At 46.8% G+C, this 6,000-nt stretch overlaps 1 protein-coding gene across 1 annotated transcript in view; it reads left to right on the top strand.

Moving 5' to 3' along the window:
- The window catches only part of LOC124775075 (ATP-binding cassette sub-family C member 4-like), a 305,650-nt gene that overhangs the window by 157,033 nt on the left and 142,617 nt on the right, over positions 1-6,000 (top strand). The window lies entirely within an intron of this gene.

The following is a 6,000-nucleotide window of genomic DNA, read 5'->3' as shown; positions in this document are numbered from 1 at the left end:
TGTTTGCAAGCAGGTGCCACACGTACGAAATGATTACACATTTTAAGATTTGACGGACCAATATTTATGTCGCTACACACACACACACACACACACATATATATATATATATATATATATATATATATATATATATATATATATATATATATATACGGCGTCGGATCCCATGGTAGTGGATAGATGTTACGGCAGGTCCCGGATGTAGTTCTGTTAGACTCTATCCCATGCTGCTTGGACCTGAGCTCACAGTTCCCGCAGATTCGTCGGTAGAGATGCGGTCTTGATTGCATGCTCCTTGGCATCCCGCACATTCTCCAATGGGAAGAGATCTGGCGATGGCAATCCACAGTTGAAATGCAAGCTATGAAGGTGGCAGCAGTATAAGGACTCACGTTATCCTGGTGAAATATGGCAGTGGCGTGAGCGTTCACGAATGATGGAACCGCCGGTCATCAGTCCCCTAGAACTTAGAACTACTTAAACCGAACTAACCTAAGGACATCACTCACATCCATGCCCGAGGCAGGATTCGAACCTGCGACCGGAGCGGTCGCGCGGTTCCAGACTGAAGTGCCTAGAGCCGCTCGGCCACAACGGCCGGCAGCGCTGTTGGCAGCCGGGGTGCTCTCAGCCCTTGTGAGGTAAACTGAGGAGATACTTGACTGAGAAGTGGCGCCTCCGGTCACGAAAACTGACAACGGTCAGTAGAGCGGTATGCTGACCACATGCCCATTCATATCCGCATCCAGTGACACCCCTAGGCTGAAGGACGACACGGTGGCCGGTCGGTACCGATGGTCCTTCCAATGGCTACTCGGACGGAGTTTAGTTTAGTTCACATCAACCGATGGACACATATCATGGCCCCACTCACGCTCCCCGAATGCGCTGCCGACCGTCCGATAGTACTCACTGACACTGCTGCCGCAGTGCAACACACCCACCCGGTCTGCCGTTGATTGGTCGCATCCTTCTGTGTTCATTTCTTTTCAAGACGATCAATATACATATTATACAACACGGCTTCTCTGTTAACGTTCGAGCTCTGCTCTCAAGAAACGTAAGAATAGACTACTTCACTTCTTCCACTCTACTGGATACAAAGCAGCAACACGGAAGATCTTCTGTGCTTTGCTGTTAGTAGCACATAACTTGCCCTATGCCACGAAAGGCTATACTTGTAGACATCACAATACGTATGAAGAAGACACTCGTCATTTAATTTCATTAAAGGATCATTCGCTAGGAGGAATGTGCTTGTATGCTACTGTCTGAAGAATTTCATTTCCTTCCGTCACGGAAGAGCCACGATTTCAGTCTAACAGATAGCGTTTCAATAGCTCTTCCGGGCCAAAATGAACGTGTCACGGTTTCACCACATGATCCCTCCCCCTCGCCGTCAATAGTCTCTGAACGCACAGGACATGTTCCTCCCATTCCATTTCGTTCTGTGCCTCTTTCATATTTCTAATTCTGCCCTTTTGTAGTTGCCCTCTCTGGTAGAAACCTTTCGCAGATCTGAGGAACTTCACTTCTGAGATTTCTCGTTGTCTAAGACATTTCTATCAGGTCCCAAAATTCTGTTCCGTGTGGCAAAGCGGGAATTAGAATTTTCACTGTCATCATTTACCGTTTATCGTTCGTTCGGTTCGTTTTCCAGTGACTAAGATTTCTACAGTATACTGTATGGACACTTTTAGAAAGTTGCCAGTATTTTGCAAAATTACCTGAACAAATTTATTCTAAGAATTTCCCCTAGCATTATAAACATAATGTTCAACATGATGCACAGTGTGGTGTTTTCTTGCGGTCCCGAAGGCATCCATCATGCTAACGAGTTCTTTGTCGCACGTCTGTTTCGTTACCCCATCATTCAAAGAAATGTATAAGCAATAATTAAAGAGTAGTGTTTTCGCGATTTCGAGATCTTTGTGGTCTCTCTGGAGCGCTGCGACTAGTTCTCCAGCTCCGATACAGTTGTCTTTCATTCATCTGTTTTTGTGAGATGAGGGAGAGGGGATGTTCAAAATGTGTTTTCTCATTGGTGTCTCAATTTGGGGGACCGTGTCGACAGGTACCCTCACTCCCTATCCCACAAATACAACTCACCGACTATATCCACATCTTCATCTGCCATTTACATACATACTCCGCAAGGCACTGTATGGTGCTTGGCGGAGGGTATCTGGCACCACTACTAGTCATTTCCTTCCCTGCTCAACTCGCAAACGGAGCGAGGGGAAAGCAACTGTCTATATGCCTCCATACGAAACAAATTTCTCGCATCTTATCTTCGTGATCCTTAAGCGAAATGTGAGTTGGAAGCAGTCAGCTTCAAATTCCGGTTCTCTAAATTTTCTCAGTAGTCTTCTGCGAGAAGACTCCATAGATTCCTACAGTAAAATGTCGACACGCGCGTGAAAAGGCCACATCCCTTATGAACTTTAAGGTGGGATAATGTTGTCACATTGGCACTAAATTTCACCACCATTCTGCCCAACACCACTGTGGACGTGTCACGCGATGCGAAGGTCATCACACCCCCTCTTACCAACATTTCACTCTTTCTTTTGACGTCTCTGCGACGGAGGTCAGAACCGCGACACCCAGTTTTGAAATCACGCGATTTTCTTATGAGTGGCCTACGGAACCATTCCACACACACTGCCGCATAGAACCGGCACGGAACGCCCTCAGGAAGCGGCATAAAGGGCGTCAGTGAAGCAACACCTTCCCTTGAGGCGTTGATACCCATACACTTCACTTCACCGTCGAAAACGATAGTTTGCGGTGCGTGAACAACAGTTCGGTGTTCTCGACTACGGTCGACACCGATACCGCACCATTGGCGTTTCAGCCCTTGTCTAAGGACATCGTGGGGCCGCAACCCACTGAACGTGACATGGGCTCTTTGGAGTGTAGTGCGACCGCAGTTTTTGCTGTGGAATACAGGGTGGAACTACCAGGATCCGTTCGAAAGCACTCGGCGAAATTTGAAAGTGATCCAAAGCAGCACAGAGGTTTATGCTTTTTCAGCGCTTCTGTTTCACTCACTCCTTTAGCGTGATCAAGGGTGGGGGGTGGAGGTTACTACATTATCAAGAACCACCAGTTCGGCAACACCGTCAAGGCCACCCACGTACCTTTACCGAGCACTTTAAATGTGTACTTGTCGTAGACAAGCTCCTGAATGTAGGCAACCCCACCTAAAGGTCGTTAGGACAGCCGTGAGACTAAGTTGGTGTAGAAGTTCCTCACAAATAGCCGCGCGGGATTAGCCGAGCGGTCTTGGGCGCTGCTGTCATGGGCTGTGCGGCTGGTCCCGGCGGAGGTTCGAGTCCTCCCTCGGGCGTGGGTGTGTGTGTTTGTCCTTAGGATAATTTCGGTTAAGTAGTGTGTAAGCTTAGGGACTGATGACCTTAGCAGTTAAGTACCATAAGATTTCACACACACATTTTTCCTCACACGTACATTCTTAAGTGCTCAACAAATGTGCAGATACTGCCAAACTGGGACCCTTTTGCCATATCATTCACGTGGTCACGCCACAGGAGGGCCGAAATGGAAAGCTAAAAAGCATAAATCCCTTGGCTGCTTCGGATCACGATAAAATTTCGTCAGATGGTGTTGAAAGGTCGCTAGTGGTACCAGCCTATACACGAGAGCAAAAAGTGCGATTGCGACCAGCATAAACGAGAGGAAAAAGTGCTATTGCGTTGCGCCCCAAAGGGGTCAGATTACGTTGAATGGGACTGCGGCCCCACGATGTCCTTAGAATAGGGTTGATACGCCCACGGGGCGGCAGCAGAGTCAGACGTAGTCACGAATGTCGTCCTGTTTCTCATCTCACTGTAAACCGTCGCTTTCGATGGTGAAATGTGTGGAAATCAACACACCAAGGGAAAGTGTTGTTTCATTGATGTCGTTTACGCCACAATCTGAGGTCTTTTTGTGTCGATTCTGAGCGAAATTATGTTTGAAATGTTTTCCTCGACCATCCATAAGAAAATCGCGTGATTTCAAAGGTGGGCGCCTCGGTTCTGACCTCCATAGCAGAGGCGTCTAATGGAGGGGTAAAATTTGGTAAAGAGGAGGTATGACGACCTTCCCATCGTGTGACAGGACCACGGTGGCATTGAGCAGAATTGCGATGAAATTTGGCGCCACTGTGTCGTCATTAACCCGCCTCATATCTCACATGAACTTCTGAGCTGTGGCCTTTCTCTCTCATGTGTCGACACTTTACTGTTTGAAGCGTCGCTGAGACAGAGGGTGACGTCGCAGGGCGCCACGGTTTTACACTGCTAAAGGTTGTAGGCATCTTTCTGACAAATTACAAACTTATGCATCGCAATGGGAGACAAATACGGTGTTTGCTAAAAGTGAACCTTTAATTTTGTTGCGGTGTGTAGATAATTCGTCCATCACAGGAATCGATAATCTCGGCGATTTTTGCCTTTTAGTGATGCCGATACTGGCAGGAAATCGGCGTTAGGAATTTCAAGACCGTATCAAAATCTCTAGAGTAGTTACTGAGACTAGCGCGGACATTCATAAAGAATCGAGCAAAGGACTTCAGTTTATATGTGTAGAGAGGGAAAATTTTATAAAATATTTTTATTTACTTACTAAAACATGACTGCAACTTACGTTTTATGTTTGCATGCAGTGATATTTTTCTGTTACGGTTCTGAGGATGATGAATGCAATCCAAGTTCTACTAGCAAAAATACGGGTTTTATGTGATATAATTACAACTTAACAATTTTCAGAGTTTTTTTCCATTACTTATACTGTGAAACCTGTCTTCTTGCCAAATGTCATGATTGTAGGTCAATGTGAAGTACCCTGTAGATCCGTGCGACCTAACGCACTGCTTTCCGGGCGGGAAGGCGTGCCGGTCCCCGGCACGTATCCCCCTGGCGGATTAGTGTCGAGGTCCGGTGTGCCGGCCAGTCTGTGGATGGTTTTTAAGGCGGGATTCCATTGGCGAATGGTGGCTGGTAGGTTCAAATGGCTCTGAGCACTATGCGACTTAACTGCTGAGGTCATCAGTCCCCTAGAACTTAGAACTAATTAAACCTAACTAACCTAAGGACATCACACACATCCATGCCCTAGGCAGGATTCGAACCTGCGACCGTAGCAGTCGCGCGGTTCCGGACTGCGCGCCTAGAACCGCTAGACCACCGCGGCCGGCATGGTGGCTGGTTCCCCTTATTCCACCTCAGATACACTAAGTCGGCGATTGCTGCGCAAACACTATCTCCACGTACGCGTACACAATAATTATTCTACCACGCAAACATTGGGGCTGTACTCGTCTGGTGTGAGACGTTCCCAGGGGATCCACTTGGGGCTGAACCGCACAATAACCCTGGGTTCGGCGTGGGGCGGTTGTGGGGTGGGTGCACTGCTGTAGCCTGTAGTGGGGTTGTGTACCACTGACGGCCACGGAAGGGACGAAGCCCCTCCGTCGTTTCTAGGTCCCCAGTTCAATATAATACAATACCATACGATACCCTGTAGATTCTGATGAGTGAATTTGTGAGTACCAAAATACGTGACATATTTGGCCACATCTTTTAATTTCATTGACTTATATCCTTAAACGTTTTAAGCGCCAATTGACCGCAGATCGTAGAATGTGACGTAAATTTCAGCTTGATGCGTCTACCCTTTCCTGAGAAAAAGAGGTTTAAATAGACTGACAAACAGTCGGATAACAACTGACAAAGAAGTATTTTTTGTGTGGTATAGTTACAAATCAACAATTTTCGGATTTTTACGTTTACCTGTACCGTAAAACCTTGCTTCTGGTTCTAGGTCAACGGGAAGTACCGTATAGGTACAATGAGTCAGTTTGCGAGTATCAAAATGACAAACACGTCGGTATCTTTTGATTTCATTGACTTAGAAGCTTCAATGTTTTAACACCACCAAGGGAAAGCACAGCTTCGTACATGACATAAATGTGAATTTGGTACACCTACCAGT

This window comes from Schistocerca piceifrons, chromosome 2 (genome assembly GCF_021461385.2).
Source record: "Schistocerca piceifrons isolate TAMUIC-IGC-003096 chromosome 2, iqSchPice1.1, whole genome shotgun sequence".
Classification (NCBI taxonomy): Eukaryota; Metazoa; Arthropoda; class Insecta; order Orthoptera; family Acrididae; genus Schistocerca; species Schistocerca piceifrons.
The sequence above is the reverse complement of the archived record's forward strand: the minus strand, read 5'-3'. Positions and strand labels throughout refer to the sequence as shown.